Below are 17442 nucleotides of genomic sequence, written 5' to 3'. Positions count from 1 at the left end.
CCTGTGGATCTGACTCTGGGCAGCCCACCTCACTGCCCTGCCAAACAGGAGCACTCGGAGAATCCCAGGGGGTTGGCAGGCCCCATGGGAGACGATGGTGGTGACAGCACTTGGCCACCTAGCAGGACTCCAAAGAGTGAGGGGCTCGTGTCCATTGGGATTGGTTTCTGCTGTGAGTGACAGCACCTGAACAAGATGGAAGTTTATTTCTCCCACACATCTGTCTGTGGGGAACTGGGAGCCAACTCAGTGGCTCTGCCCTGTGAGGGAGGGGGTCTCAGAGGTGGGGAGGGCCCCTCCCCCAACCCACAACCCATAATCCCCCCGGTAACACAGGCTGAGAGGAGGCATGTGCCAAAGTCCTGCCTTCCTCCCTCTGCTCACACTCACCAGCTGCGTGCCTGGCCTCTCCGGGCCTCAGTGGCCATGTCTGTATGGAGGGCGGACTGACAGCACTCATACATCAGGAATCGCGGTCCCCTCTCGCAGGGACATGGGGAAGGCTAGGGACCACCAGGCTTTGCCTCTGGCCCTGCTGCTCCCCCGACTCACCCACCCATGATTGGGTCTGCTGCTTTCATCCTCAATAGCAGAGTGAGGAAGTGCCGGGAGCAGCCGGGGACATCAGCAGAGCGAGTCTTGGGTGGCCTCCTTCCTTGCTCTTAGAGCCTAGTCCCAACCAGATGCCCTGGGATCTGGGCCCTGTCTGGGCCAACGATGGTTCTGTCAACTACTCCCACTATGGCCTGAGTGCCTTTGCTTGCTGTGGGTGTTTGCTTTGTAAAATGGAGGAGGGCGGTGCTTAACCCAAAGGAATGAAGCTCTAACGGTGGGATTTCAGGCATTGGTGGGGAAGAGCTTGGCACGGTGGCCCTGCCCCGCCATGTGTTCTGAGCCTGTCCAGTCTCCGAAGGCTTCTCCCTGGCCATCTGCAGGCTCCCCACATAGATCGCCAGCCTCCAGGGAATCACTGAGCAAGTTGGGTCACTGCTCTTTGGGAACTGGGTGACCCCCTGCCAATTACCCTTCCTTCCTCCCTCTGGGGGATAATGTGAGAACTGCTCTGTGTGTGTGTGTGTGTGTGTGTGTGAGCTTCCCAGCACTCAGGCTCCACCACCACTACCCCAGCTGCAGGCTTTTGATGGCTGCCCCATTGTTTCATGGTGGTGTCCTTACTCGTAAGCCTGGCATTCAAGACACTGGCAGACACCACTGGGTGTCTAACAACGGTCATTCCCAGGCCCTCTCCTTCCACCCTCCTTCCTTACTGGCCTACTCAGCCTTCCATTAAAGAGAGAAAATGCCAGGTGCTTGCATTTACATCCCCTCTTTACAGCTGAGGCCTTGTCACATGACCCAATCCTAGCTAAGGGGACCTGGGTGGAAGTCTGCTGAGGCTTCTGGGGAAACTGCCCTTTGCTGTCGTTGGATGTTTGAGGGCATGTTGTCTAGCACTGTGGCAGCCATCTTCTGACCATGGGTGGAAGCCCACGGTGGAAAAAACAGTCCTTAACCATACCATTGAGCTGCTAAGTTAGCCAGCCCTGCCAATGCCCTGCCTCTGTTGTTATGTGACATAATAAAGATTGTGTTTACACACTTTAGCTGGGCAGTTCTCTTATCTGCAGCCAAAAGCACTCTGCCTGATACAAAGACCCAGCATTATCTGGCACCCGCCTGCCTTTTCAGCCTCATCTTCCACCGCAGCCCTTCTGATGCATCTCTAGGTGAAACATGTTTTGCCTGCTGCCTGTGAGGCCCCTCTGGTCTCTTCCAATTGGTGAACATTTAGCCATCCCTCAAAGCCCAGATCAAATGCCCTGTCCTCTACAAAGCTTCCAAGCTCCCTCAGGCAGAACTCAAGGCCCTGTCTGGCTACTTCAAAAGCCTTCACTGTGGAATTGTCACATAACTCTCTGTCCGCTTGTCAGCTGGCCACCCCTCTCCGCTGTGAGCTCCGCGATGGCAGAGACAGTTTCTCCTCTCTCTGGGTCTCCCCTTGCACTGCACCTGGTGTGCTGCGTGTGCTTAGTAAACACTGACTATTGAATGAATGAAAACACTGCTTCCTCTGCCTCCTCCAGCCCTCAGCTCTCCTGATGTTCTTGTCCAGCTGGGCAGGAAGGAGGTGCCTCTCTCACTCCCCAGGGAAAAGGATGCCCAGGGTCACCAGACTGGTTGGGGCAAAGTGAGGACTCCAGGCTGGGTTTCCTGGCTCCTGTCCAGGGCTCTTACCAGAACCAAGTGAGGAAAACTGGATGTGTTTCAGAGGTGGCACGATAGCTGTTCAAAGTGACATGACAGTGCAGGAGCAGGACTGAGGGAGCCGAGGGGGCTGTCAGGTGCTGACAATGCCACCTGCCAGCCACTGAGGAGCAGAGCGGGTGGGGAGAGGGAAGGGTGCTCGGTGCTGGGTGGGGCGTGAGACCCCCTCTGCCAAGCATACACCCCTCCCCCAGCCCATGCTGGGTCAGGCCTCACCCTGGGCAAAGTTGTGCATCCTCAGACTGGTGGGCTCAGGACCTGCCAGGGCCCCTTCCGGATGCAGAGAGAAGGACTTTGGAGACTGGCATGATGCTTTGCCATGGGGGGAGGGCCGGGATCAGTGTCAAGAACACCATCCATTTCTGGGGAGCTGGGCTGGGGCCCTGGGGCCCGCCCTGCTCCTCTGCAGCTGACTGCAGGATTGGGTAAGTGCGGCGACGTCTGACCCCCCCTCTAGACTCCAAGGAGCCGGGATCCTCAGTGCTGAGCTGCCCTGGAACAGCACACAGCCTCTCTGGGCCTGGCCCCTGCGGGATCCAGTCAGCTGGGCCTCTGCAGGCCCTCCTCCAGCTGCAGACAGGGGTTTGCCTTCCTAAGCCCTGAGCATCCCAGGCAGGGTGGAAGTGGAGGCAGCGTGTGGGGAAAGGCGGCTCAGAAGCTGCAGCCGGTTTTACTTTTTATTTATTTGCCAGGTTTTGAGCATTTTTTAAAGTTGCTCAAGAACATCTCTTTGTAAAATCAAAAACAAAATAAAACCGTAAATATTCCAGACAATGCTAATGTGTCTCTTAACTACCTCCCCCTCCCCAAGATGAGTTTCTGTCCCCAGAGGTAACTACTTCAGCTAGTATTTTTCTATAACAATAACATGTAAAAAGATCTCCACATTCACGGTAAACAATTCGAGCAAATACCAAACGTCCAAGATGAAGCATCTCCCTCCCCCAAATAACCATTACTAACAATTTTTTGGGTACTCCTCCGGATCTTTTAAAATTCACATAGAGGCATAAGAGATTCGTGGTTTCCTCATAAAATATATATTCATTGGTTTTCGATACAAATGGGGTCAGGCAGTCCTCTGTCTTGGCGTTCTCACGCATGCTCTCTGAGGCTTCTCCTCGCGCCCCAAGAGCGCCCCCGGCTCGGCGCCCGCCCGCACGGTTCAACCCTCTCCCCGGGGCCCCTGGGGTGTTTCCTGTTCCGGGCAGCCCTAGTTCCCGGTGCGCCGTGGGCAGGCGCGGTCAGCCATCCTGGTGTGCGTCCACAATGGGCGCTCAGAGGGATCTGGGTGGCTAGGCGAGCAGGTGGCTTTTGTGGGACCTGGGGCAGCCCCGGGCTGGCCCTGCCGCCGCTTCGCTCCTGGTGACCTCAGGCCAGCCAGCAGCCTTAGGTTCCTCCACTGGTGCTGAAGGGTGGGGGTGGGGGTGTAGAGTGGAGTCTATGCAGCCTCCGCAAGGACGGGCAGGGGGTCACATCTCCTTCCCTGTCCCTTTCTCAGTAGATGGCCCTTCCCCCACGATGTGCCCCCACCAGCAGTGTTTGCTCTGCGCCAGAAACCCCCCAGCAAGAATCCCAGGAGGGGTACCGCTCTGCCCACATCCCCTTCACTTTCCTTCTCCATTCATTCTAACAGCATCAATCTGAAGCGATGTCAGAGACATGGAGTCTGTGTGGCCAGGGAGGCCCGGAAAAGGGCGCTTGGATACCACACACACACCACCCCAGCCAAGGCAGAATGACACCTTGAACCAGCTTTGTGGTTCCCCCATTTCTCCCTCCACTGCTGCTGCTACTGGTTCAAAAAATAAACACACTCTCCACCAAAAATAAAAATTAATTAAAATTTAAAAATGTAATATTCCTGGAATGTAGGTCTTCTCAAACAGGAGCAGCTGCTGCTAGAGCCGAGTCTAGCAGAGGCAGCAGGGGCTTTTTTTCTTATTAGTGTTTTCAGTTTTTCCCCAGGAGGTGCCTCTGGTTAAAATGCATTCCTGGAATGTGGTCTGCATGTGCATGTGGTAATTAAAGTTGCTATTTGTTAGTGTTTCCTCTGCCTGTTTGCCTTTTCGTTGGTTTGTAATCATCTTTGTAATCATCGCTGGGGGTTTCTGAGTGACAGGATGTTACGGTGGAGGTCGGGAGAGGGACACATCCACAAGGTCAGGAGGAGCTGCCCCTGCCGCTGGGAGCTAGAAGGGCCAGCAGCCAGGGAGGCCAGCTCCTCCGTGGAGCCGCCATCTGCCGCAGGAACCTGGAGGAACACACCTGCCACGCCATCCATCACGTGCGACGGCGCACTGAAGACATTTTCAGACACACCTTCCTCTTCTGTGCCTTTTCCCGGGGAAACTTTTGGAAGAAGTTTGTATTTCATTAATACAAAGTACAATACAAGAGCCTCGTATGTCGTTAGCGCAAGGCCAGCGCTCCCGCTAACACTGACATGGACTGACTTGGACTTTTGGAGACATGAGGGCTCTATGCGGACTCCTCACCTGAGCTCGAGGGGACACGGCTCAGGATGAAGATGTTACGTAGATGCACAGGTCCCTCACTCAGGCCTGAGTCACGGCTTTCCCACCGTGGACCACTGAGCTGAGGAAATGGATCCAACCACGCGGGGTTCGAGGACGTTTCGGATCTGGCTGTGGCTCTTCAGGCCTCCACTCACAGGACAAGTGGGCATGATGGTCTGGAGTGTCCTTTAAGGAAGAATCCCGAGGCTGTCTCTAGGCTCAGCAGGAAAGGGTGCATGATGGCACAGGAGTGGTTACATGTGGCCAAGGATGTGCCATACCTGGTCCACGTGGCCTCTAAGTTCCTGTCCTGACACATGTTCATTGCATCTCTGATCATACACCAAGCGCTACAGACGTGGCAGGCCACCTGAGACCACTCTGAGAGACCAGATAAGGATCTGGTGGCCCCGGGTCTGCTCCTGGGCCATTTTTCCTGGAATCCCATTTCCTGGAGGAGAATCTGCAGCCCAGGGGAAGGGCCAGGCAGGCGTGCCTTCCAGGCTGTCTCCCACGTTCCCCTCCCCTCCTCCTGGTCCCTTAGGGAGTGGCAGCTGTGATTCTGTGACAGTTGGCACTGGCAGCTGTCAGAGCTGTTGCGTCTCGTTCCCTACGCGCTCCTCTTAACGAGAGCCCATTAAGCCTCCTTTTATTACCACATAATTGTCACGATTAGAGGGGCTTTGTTCTTTTTACTTTGGAAATAAAACAGTTTTAAATCCCTAAAGCAAGAGAGAAGCACAGGAGCTTAGGGCTCTGCGCGTGGGGGGTGGGGGGCAGCGGTCGGGGATGATGGGATGGGACTCCTGTGGACCATGTCATGTCGGTGCAGAGCAGGGGGAGCAGCCAGTGCTTCTGCGGCAAGGGAGCAGCGGGGCTGGCTCGGCCCCGGCCCCAGTGTGAGCGTGGGAAGTTGCCATGGGCCCCATCTGGTCCCCCTCACTCCTGGCCCCACAACCCATCATCACCCAACCACGTCTAACCTGCCCCACACCCAGCGAGGCAGGAGTGCTGGGACCGGTAGTCGCTTTACAGTGAGAAAGCAGAGGATGTTAAGTGGCCTGCCCAGGGGCTCTCCGGTGGTACCAGGAGTATTAACAGTGAGAATAAGAATTGTCATTAATTGAGCATTTGCTTCATATACAGCATTTCGCTTACTCATCACCATGGCCTGCGAAGGAGGCGCTAGTCTCTCATTTTAGGGTGAGGGTCAGAGGCCTGAGGCAAAGTCGCCAGATCCTGTGCGACGAGCTGGGATTTGAACCCAGATTTTTCTGTGTCTGTAGATTCTCAGCCTGTGCTTTCCTCAGTCTCCCCAGAATGTGCCTGGGCCAGGCGAGGTCAGTGCTCAGGGACTCTGCAGCACCAGCCCACTGAGGCGACCAGAATGCATGTCCTGAACCGGGCTGTGTGCAGGCACAGTGCACTGGGCAGTGAGTGGACAAGAGGGAACAGACACGGTTCTTCCCCCAGGGAGATCTCCGGAGCAAGGAAGAGCCTTGAGTAAGTTCAACGGCTGTCCTCCACGGTGCCGTGAACTGCACTCTGCCATGGGGAGCCACTGCAGTGAGGGCATCGCAGGCAGAGAAGGAGAAAAGGGCAGCCAAGGCCAAGGGGATGCCAGAGCAAAGGCACAGAGGGGCAGAGGGTGAGAGGCGTCTGGGAGTTGGTGAAGGCGCTGGAGGTGGCTCCGGTGCCTGATGTTGGGGCGGAGCTGAGAGGGACAGCCCATCTGACAGGGGTCCCCTACTTCCCTCTGGGGCCTCAAGTGGGGCTGGCTCCTCACCCCCACCCCCATCCAGGGAGGGCGCTGCTGCCCTGGGCCAGCCAGAGAAGCAGCCAGGGCTCTGGTGTGCAAAGAAGGCTCCTCCAGCCCCTTTCATGAGGCAGCCTGGGGGAGAGGGAGGGACTCAGAGTCCAGCCCACAGAGTGGCCTTCCTTCTCCACCCCGCCCTCACCTGTAAAGTGCAGACCCCACACCCAAGGCTCTAGTCTCCCTCTAAGGTGGTCATGAGAGCCAAAGACGATAAAGAGATCACTCTTGCAAAGCAAACACACCAGAAGGTTGTAAGTGAAAAGAGGTAGGATGTCAGAGATAGGGGCCTCTGAGCTATTCTAGTGTCCAGCCTCATTCTACAGAGGAAGAAATAGGCCCAGGGAGGTTTTATCATGTCCCCAAGATGAACCAGTGAGTTAGGGCAGAGCCAGAACCCTGCCTTCCCTCCTGCACCACGCTGCCTCCAGGCTGGAAACTCTTTTCTCGCCTTCTTTGCGTGCCTCTGCCCCAAAATATTTCTCCCCAGCCTGCAATGTTGGATGAGATCACACCCTTTGGACCATTTCTTGGAGGTGGTTAACATGCATGGCTTTTTAGGCAAGCTTTAAATGGGTATCAGTCACTCATGCCTTAGTATGAATCAGTTTTGTCAGCTGCTTTCCTTAGAACTAACAAAGCAACAGCATTGGTAGGATGAAGATTTTTAAGAAAGGGGCAGAGATAGAGATAATTGTGGATCCTCGAGCTTTGTTCAGGAAGGACACGCTTAAATAGACCCAAAGCAGCTGTTGTAACACAAAAAGGAGGCCTGGTTTCAAGTCCAGTTTCTTGAATTTACTCGCTCTGAGCCCGAGTCCCATCTCTGTAAAATGGTAGCCATGCACCGACTGAACCAGAAGTGCCTTCCAGGCTGGCATTCTAGTTTTCCCCACCGCAAGGAGAGGGTCCCAGGAATGGGGTAGGCAGTCTTCCAGGACCCCTGCCTCCTGAGGCCCAGGACAGGAAGGCCAGGCCTCAGGGCCCTTCACCTCATGGACCAAGTCCGGTTGCAGCTCTCCATGAAGGAGCAAGACAGCCTCCAGAAGGAGTCAGTCGCAGAGGAAATTCCTGCCTTGTCAGCAGAACAGGAAGTGGACTGAACCTCGGCCCAACTCCATCTGTAGCCTGTAACAGCCTCTTCCAGGGATCAGGACCCGACTCCCCTCTGACAAAAATAAACATCCCTCTATTTGTCTTGCACAGCTTACAGAGCTCTGTCATGTCCGTTATCTCTCTTTTTCTGTTAACAGCACTTCACTGAAGTACAGTATAATTAACATACAGGGAAGTGCCCAGATCTTAAGTGTACAGCTCAGTGAGTCTCTATGAATGTGTACACCCCTGAACTGTCACTCTCATCAATATGATAAATGAGCTTTGCAACAGGATAATTTATTTATCCCTCTCAGTCTTTTGTGCTAATGTTACCATATATTTTACTTCTACATTCTTATTTTTGCTTTAAACAGTCAAAAGTCTTTCTAAAAAGTAAAAACAATATATGAGTCTCATATTTGCCCACATGCTTACAGGTTCTGGTGCTCTCTATTTCTTCCTGGTAGTCTGGACTTGGGTCTGCGAGTCTTTCTCTCGGCCTGAAGAACTTCCGTTAGTACTTCTTGTCGTGCAGGTATCCTAGCAGTGAATTCTCCAAGCTTTTATTTGTCTGAAAACATCCTAATTTGGCCTTTATTTTTAAAGGAGATGATTACTTGATACAGGCTTCCAAGTTCATAGGCTTTTTCCCTTTAAGCTTTTTCAAGTTATCCTTCAGTTGTCTTCTGGCTTCCTTTGTTTCTAATAAGAAATCAGCTATAATTCTTACTGCTTTTCCTCTGAATGTAATATGACTATATTTTCTGGATGATTTTAAGATTTTCTCTCTACCTCTCTTTTCTAGCTTGATTATAATGTACCCAGGTATCGATAGCCTTCCTTGTGTTTCTCCTGCTTGAGTTTCCTAGGATTCTTAAATCTGCGAGTTGATGTCGTTCATCAGATTTGGAAAATGTTCACTCATTCTCTCTTCAAATGTTTATTCTGCCCCTATTCTCTCTCTCTCGTCTCCTTTTTCTGAGACTCCAATTATGCATAGGTCATTCTATTTAATATTGTTTCATATATTTTTATTGCTCTATTCAAAGGGTTTTCAAACTTTTTCTCTAAAAGGCCAGAGTGTAAGTATTTTAGGCTTTGCAGACCATATGGTCTCTGTCACAATTACTGGGCTATGCCATTGAGTCATTAAAGCAGCCACAGACAATACTTAAACAAACAGCAGTGCCTGTGTTCCAATAAAACTTTATGTACAATAACAAGCAGCGGGCCAGCTTTGACCCGTGGGCCCATAGTTTGCTCACGCTTACTCTGTTCTGCTATTATTGTTGGTTTCTTTCTGTGCTTCGGTTTGCACAATTTATTTTGACCTGCCTTTGAGTTCACTAATCCTTTCTTCTTTCATAACCAATTTGCTCTTAAGCCTCTTAGATGAATGTGTCACTTCAGGTATTGAATTTTTCAGTTCCAGAGTTTTGATTTGCTTTTTTTCTTTCAATAGACTTTACTTTTTATAGCAGTTTTACATTCACAGAAAAATTGATCAGAAAGTACAGAGAATTCCCACATACCCCTCAACCCCCACTATCCACATCCCCCACCAGAGTGGTACATTTTTTTTGCAATCAATAAATGTACATCAACACATTATTATCACTCAGTTTGTAGTTTACATTAGGGTTCACTCTTGGTGTCGTATAGTCTACGGGTTTGGACAAATGTATAATGGCATGTGTCCACCACTATCGTATCACATAGAGTAGTCTCACTGCCCTAAAAATCGTCTCCTTTCCTGTTGTTCTGTCACTCACTCCTAACCCCTGACAACCACTGATCTTTTTCTGTCTCCATAGTTTGCCTTTTCCAGAATTTTATCTAATTGGAATCATACAGTATGTAGCCTTTTCAGATTGGCTTCTTTCACTTAATAAAATGCTTTTAAGATTTCTCCATGTATTTTCACAGCTTGATGGGTCATTTCTTTTTAGTGCTGAATAATATTCCATTGTTTGGATGTACCACACTTTATTTATCCATTCACCTACTGGAGGACATCTTGGTTGCTTCCAAGTTTCAGCCATTATGAATAAAGCTGCTATAAACTTTCATGTGCAGGTTTTTGTGTGAACATAAGTTTTCAACTCATTTAGGTTAAAACCAAAGAGCACAACTGCTGGATTATATGGTAAGAATATATATTTAGTTTTGTAGCATACTGTCAAAGTATCTTGCAAAGTGGCCATACCATTTTGCATTCCCACCAGCAATGAACGAGAATTCCTATTTCTCCACATGCTCACCAGCATTGGGTGTTGTCAGTGTTTTAGATTTTGGCCATTCTAGTAGGCATGTAGTAGTATCTCATTGTTGTTATAATTTGAAGTTCCCTAATGACTTGTGATGTTGAGAACCTTTTCACATGCTTATTTGCCATCTGTATATCTTCTTTGGTGAGGAGTCTGTTCATGTCTTTTGCCAATTTTAAAAAATTTAATTGTTCATCTTCTTATTGTTGAGTTTTAAGAGTTCTTTATATATTTTGGATAACAATCATTTATAAGATATGCCTTTTACAAATATTTTCTCCCAGTCTGTGGCTTATCTTATTCTCTTGACAGTGTCTTTCACAGAGCAGAAATTTTCAATTTTAATGAAGTCCAGTTTATCAAATATTTCTTTCATGGATCAAGTCTTTGGTCTTATATGTAAAAAGTCATCACCTTACTCAGTCACCTAGATTTTCTCCTATATTTTCTTATAGGAGTTTTAGCATTTTGCATTTTACATTTATGTCTTTGACCCATTTTGAATTAATTTTTATGAAGGGCATAAAGTCTGTCTACATTCGTTTTGTTTTGTTTCGTTTTGTATGTAGCTGTCCAATTGTTCCAGCACCATTTGTTGAAACGGCTGTCTTTTCTCCATTGTTTTGCCTTTGCTCCTTTGTCAACAATCAGTTGACCCAATTGCGTGGATCTATTTCTGGGTCCTCACTTCTGTTCCCTTGATCTGTTTGTTCTTTCACCAATATCACACTGCCTTCATTACTGTAGCTTTATAATAAGTCTGGAAGTCAGGCAGTGTCAGTCCTCTGACATTGTTCTTCTTCTTAATATTGTGTTGGCTATTCTGGGTCTTTTGCATCTCCATGTAAACTTTAGAATCAGTTTGTCAATATTATCAAGTTAGCTTGCTGGGATTTTGATTGAAATTGCATTGAATCTACAGATCAAGTTGGGAAGAACTGACATCCTGACAATAATGAATCTTCTTATCCATGAACATGGAACACCTCTCCATTTATTTAGTTCTTCTTCAATTTCTTTCATCAGAGTTTTATAGTTTTTGTCATATATATCTTGTACATATTTTGTTAGATTTATACATAAGTATTTTATTTTGGGGGGTGCTAATGTAAATGGTATCGTGTTTTTAATTTCAAATTCCACTTGTTCATTGCTGGTAAATAGGAAAGCAATTGACTTTTGCCTATTAACCTTGTATCCTGCAACCTTGCTATAATCACTTATTAGTTTCAGGAGTGATTTTTGTTTTGTTTTATTTTGTTTTTGTCAATCCTTTCAGATTTTCTACATAGACAATCAGGTCATCTGTGAACAAGAACAGTTTTATTTCTTCCTTTCTGATCAGTATACATTTTATTTCCTTTTCTAATCTTATTGTATTATCTAAAGCTTCCAGTATAATGTTGAAAAGTAGTGGTTCAAGGGGACGTCTTTGCCTTCTTCCTGATCCTGGTGGAAAAGCTTCTAATTTCTTACCATTAAGTTTGATGTTAGCTGTAGGGTTTTTGTGGATGTTCTTTATCAAATTGAGGAAGTTCTTCTCTATTCCTACTTTGCTGAGGGTTTTTATCATGAATGGGTGTTGATTTCGTCAATGCTTTTTCTGCATCTATTGATATGATCATATGATTTTTCTTCTTTAGCCTGTTGATGTGATGGATTACATTAATTGGTTTTTTAATGTTAACCAAACTTGCATACCTGGAATAAGTCCCACTTGGTTGTGGTGTGTAATTCTTTCTATGCATCATCACATTCAATTTGTTAACATTTTGTTGAAGATTTTTGCACCTATGTTCATGAAAGATGTTGGTCTGTAGTTCTCTTTTCTTGTAATGTCTTTGTCTGATTTTGGTATTAGGATAATGCTGGCCTCTTAGGATGAGTTAGGGAAGTACTCCCTCTGCTTCTGTCTTCTGCAAGACATTGTACAGAATTGGTATAATTTCTTCCTTAAAGGTTGGGTAGAATTCACCAGTGAACCCATCTGGGCCTGGTGTTTTCTGTTTTGGAAGGTTATTAATTATTGAATCAATTTCTTTAATAGATATAGAACTATTCAGATTATCTATTTCTTCTTGTGCAAGCTTTGGCAGATTGTGTATTTCAAGGAATTGGTTCGTTTCATCTAGGTTATCAAATTTGTGGGCATAGACTTGTTCACTTTTTATCCTTTTAATAAAAGATCTGCAGTGATGTCCCCTTTTTCATTTCTGATATTAGTAATTGTCTTCTCTCTTTTTCTTCTTAGTTAGACTGACTAGAGTTGTATCAATTTTATTGACATTTTCAAAGAACCAGCTTTTGTTTTCATTGATTTTCTCTATTGATTTTTTGTTTTTGATTTTATTGATTCTGCTTTAATCTTTATTATTTCTTTTCTTCTGCTTACTTTGAATTTAATTTACTCTTCTTTTTATAGTTTCCTAAGATGGAAGCTTAGGTGACTGATTTCAGATCTTTCTTCTTTTCTTTCTTTTTTTTTCCTTCTCCCCAAAGTCCCCCGGTACATAGTATATTCTAGTTGTGAGTGCCTCTGGTTGTGCTATATGGGATGCCACTTCAACATGACCTGATGAGTGGTGCCATGTCTGCGCCCAGGAGCTGAACCGGCAAAACCCTGGACCAGCAAAGCAGAGCATGCGAACTTAACCACTCAGCCATGGGGCCAGCCCCTTTCTTTTCTAATACATGCATCCAATGTTATACATTTTCCTCTAAGCACTGCTTTCACTGCATCCCACAAATTTTGATAAGTTATATTTTCACTTCGATATAATTAAAAATATTTTTAAATTTCTCTCGCTATTTCTTTTTTAACCCATGTATTATTTAGAAGTATGTTGTTCAATCTCCAAGTATTCTGGGATTTTCCAGCTATCTATCTACTGTTGATTTCTAGTTTAATTTGATTTTGGTCTGAGATCAGATATTGTATGATTGCTATTATTTTAAGTTTCTTAAGGGGTGTTTTATGGCCCAGGATGTCATCCATCTTGGTGACTATTCCAAGTGAGCTTGAGAAAAATATGTATTCTGCTGTGGAATGAAGTAGTATGTAAATTTTGTGCTTGATGGATCTGTTGATTTCTGATAGATGTTGAAGACTCCAACCAAAATAGTAGATTCACCTATTTCTCCTTGCAGTTCTATAAATTTTTGCCCACATATTTTGATAATCTGCTGTTAGGAGCGTACACATTAAGGATTGTTATGGCTTCTTGGAGAATTGACTCCTTTATCATTATGTAATGCCTCTCTTTATCCTTGACAACTTTCCTTGCTCTGAAGTCTGCTTTGTCTAAAATTAATATAGCTATTCCCACTTTCTTTTGATTAATGTTAGCATGGTATATCTTTCTCCATCCATTTACTTTTAATCTATATGTGTCTTTATATTTAAAGTGAGTTTCTTGTAGACAACATATAATTGATTCTTGTTTTTTGATCCACTCTGACAAGCTTTATCTTTTAATTGGTGTATTTATACCATTTACATTTAAAGTAATTATTGATATAGTTGAATCAATATCTACCGTATTTGTTACTGTTTTCTATTTGTTTCCCTTATACTTGGTTCCTATTTTTCCTTCCACTCTTTTTCTGCCTGTTTTGGTTTTAGTTGAGTATTTTATTTGATTCCATTGTCTCTCCTTTCTTAACATATAAGTTATGTATATATATATTTTTTTCCTCTTTCTAGTGGTTGCTCTAGAGTTTCTAATATACATTTACAACTAATCCAAATCCATTTTCAAATTCCACTATAGCAATTCATGGGCAGTGCAAGTACCTTATAATAACAAAATAATTCTAATTTCTCCCTCCCATCATGTATCATTGCTGTTATTCATTTCACTTATACATAAGTGATATTCAAATACATTATTGCTATTATTTTGAACAAACTGTTATCTGTTAGATCATTAAGAACAAGAGAAAAGTTTTTATTTTACCTACACTTATTCCTTCTCTGATACTCTTCCTTTCTTTACGTAGACCCAAGTTTCTGACCTATGTCATTTTCCATCTCTCTGAAGAACTTCTTTTAACATTTTTTTTGCAAGGCAGGTTTACTGGCAACAAATTCCTTCAATTTTTTGTTTGTCTGAGAAAGTCTCTATTGTTCCTTCACTTTTGAACGATAGTTTCACAGAATTCCAGGTTTGGGGGCTTTTTCCCTCAGCACTTTAAATATTTCACTGCACTCTCTTCTTTCTTGCATGGTTTCTGAAGTGAAGTCAGCCACAGTTTTCATCTTTGTTCCTCTATAGATAAGGTGTTTTTCCCCCTCTGGTTTCTCTCTAGATTTTTTATTTTTGATTTTCTGCACTTTGAACATGATATACCTAGGTGGAGGGTTTTTTCCCCCTTTTTTTGGCATTTATCCTGCTTAGTGTTCTCTAACTGCTATGGTCTGTAGTTTTGCATCCCCCTGAAATTCATACATTGAAACCTAATGCCCAGTGTGATGGTACTAGGAAGCAGGGCCTTTGATCATCATGAAGGCAGAGCTCTCATGAGTAGGATTAGTGCCCGCATAAAAGAGGCCTAGAAAGCTCCACTACTCCTTCCACCACGTGAGTTTACAGCAAGGAGACAGCTGCTCATGAACCAGGAAGCAGGCCCTTACCAGACACAGGACCTGACCATGTTAACACTCTGATCTCAGCCTCCCAGCCTCCAGAACTGTGGGAAATAAATTTCTGTTGTTTATAAGCCACCCAGTCTGTGGTATTTTGTTATATCACAGCCCAAACCAACTAAGACATTCAGCTTCCTGGATCTGTGGTTTGGTAGTTGACATTAGTTTGGAGAAATTCTCAGTTATTATTGATTCAAATATTTTTCTCTTTATTTCTCTTCCTTGCTTCTCCTTCTGGTATTCCCATTATGTGTGTGCCACACTTTTTGTAGTTATCCCACAGTTCTTAGCTATTCTGTACCATTTTTTAAAGTCATTTTGCTCTTCACTTCTGCATTCTGGAAGTTTCTGTTAACACGTCCTCAAGCTCAGAGATTCTTTTCTCAGCCATGTCCAGTCTACTAATGAGTCCATCAAAGGCATTCTTCATTTCTGTTATAGCGTTTTTTTGTCTCCAGCATTTCTTTTTGAATCCTCAAGTTCTGTTAGCCTCTCATAAAACTGTGATACTATTTTTCGTTTTTTGTTTTTCTCCCCAAAGCTGCAATACATAGTTGTATACCTTAGTTATAACTCATTCTACTTCTTCTATGTGGGAGGCCACCTCAGCATGGCCTGATGAGCGGTGCCATCTCCACACCCAGGATCCAAACTGATGAACCCCAGGCTGCCAATGCAGAGCACGTGAACTTAACCCCTCGGCCATGGGGCCAGCCCCAAAACTGCAATAGTTTAGGCTCTGGTAAAACAGTTTCTTCTGAGGACTGACCTTGCTAAAAAGAACAGAGGGCTCTGGTGTGTTTCAAAATGGTTCCTTGTACCCTCCCTCTGCCAGAACGCAAGAGGATTTTTCTCTATTTTCTGCGAGATCTTGGTCAAGTTCCCGGAGGTAAACCTCACAGAAGTGTGGGCACCCCATATGACTGGTTTCCCCTGGAGTTTTTCTCTCTCAGACTTGTCCACACTGAGCCTCCAGCAATTCATTAATTACGGTTCCAGTTTTCCTGCCCCCGTGCTGGTTCCTGTGGGGATTTCTGCTCAAAGGTTTCTGCTCCAGCATGTCATGGTTCACTGTGTTTGCCTCTCTATCTTTCCAATTTGGGGGGCAGCAGTTTGCCGTGGGGCCTCACTTCTCTCACTGATCTATGAGGAGCTGTTGATTTTTCAGTTTGTTCCTTTTTTATCTTGTCTTTAGAATGGAGTGACAGCTCCCGAACTCCTTACATGCCAGATCGGAAAGCAGAAGTCCCATCTGCTTATTTTTTCAGCACTTCCATCTCTCTGTTGTTTGCTCATCTTATTTCTAAATGCGTTGACATATTTATCATTCGTCTTTTAATGTCCTTGCCTGTTGATTCCAACATCCAGGTTGTTTGTGGATCTGCTTCTACTGGTTACTTTGTCTCTTGATTATGAGTTAACATTTTGCCACTTCTTTGTATGTCTCATAATTTTGTATTACATGCCAGACACTGTATACGAAATAATGACAGACACTGAAGTAGGCATATCCCCCGACCAGAAGAGGCCACGCCCTTTCCTCTGTCAGATTGCTGGCACGAAGGGGTTTATCTCATTAATCTTATCAAGAGTTGAACTAGATGGAAGCTGAGGCAGTCTAATTTCACTGAGGTTTCGATATTTCAAGAGTGAGTTCAGCACCCTCCCTCCCAGCAGGGCTTTGGATCCGAGTGCTGTGAAATCGTGGATCATCCTCTCTCTCTCTTACTCACTCGCTCTCTCTCTCTGTTTTCCAGCCCTGCCCCCAGTTGACGCTTATTCAGCCAAAGGCCCATGAAGGAGAACTGGAAAGCTAGCTAGCAGGGGATAGCTCTATATTTGGGGCTCCTCTAGATTCTCTTCTACCACACGAGTTCACCTGGTTGTTGAAAGGTTGGATGTTTTCTCCTTTCCCAGCAAAGTCTCTCTGCCTGTGCTGGGTCTGCTGCTCCACTACCCAGTGTAGGCACCACCCCCACTGGCAGTATGAAAGCAACTGCCCGTCTCTCCTCTCCTGGAAGGGCTTGATCTTCTCTGTAATTTAGTTCATTTAGACTCTGTGTGTGTGTGTCCACAGCTTTCCTATGGCTTTAAAGGAAACATTTAAAAATTTTTGTCTGCTGTGCTCCTCAGTTTGGATAATTTATTTCAATCTGCCTTTGAATTCACTGATCCTTGTTGCTATGGCAAGAACAATGGTCTTTCACAACCTTCTACATCCTACCGGAGCCGTATCTATTACCTCTTTGCAGCCTCCCATTAGCTCTGTGAATTGGTCAGGTCAGTCATTGGCATCATCATCCCCACTTTACAGTTGAGGTCACAAAGGACCAGAAGGTTCATGAATGCTCAGAAGACATAAAGAAGCCTGCAGTCCCCGAGCCCAGCGCCCTTCCCCTCACCACTCTGCCTTGGGACTTCTGCTCATGTGATTAGGCCCCTTGTCCTCCCAGGTCCCTATGGGCTATCAACCATCATACAGAGCTGGCCCCTAGGCTTCAGGTATCCCTGGACCTGCCCAGTCCCTTCTCTCTCGGATTGGAGGGAAGGCACAAGCAGCCCCAGCAAGGCTTGGGTGCCCCCAAACTGAAGGAGCCTAGAGGACCTCCTCGGAAGCCATAGGGGCAGGCTGTGTGTATCCTTTGTACTTTTGCCCTGCTCATCCTTCAAGACACATGCCCAACTTGTCCTCTGGCTCCATCAAGGTTCCAAAGAGTCCTGCATTCATCCCCAACCTTTGGAGTTAAACCCTCGAAACCCAGTTTCCCAGGGCCAATAGCTCAGCTCACAGCTAATTCCACAAAGGCATCGTAGTTGAACCACGGGACCCTCTCT

The sequence above is a fragment of the Equus asinus genome, chromosome 6, assembly GCF_041296235.1.
Source record: "Equus asinus isolate D_3611 breed Donkey chromosome 6, EquAss-T2T_v2, whole genome shotgun sequence".
NCBI classification, from domain to species: domain Eukaryota; kingdom Metazoa; phylum Chordata; class Mammalia; order Perissodactyla; family Equidae; genus Equus; species Equus asinus.
This window is presented reverse-complemented; position numbering follows the sequence as displayed.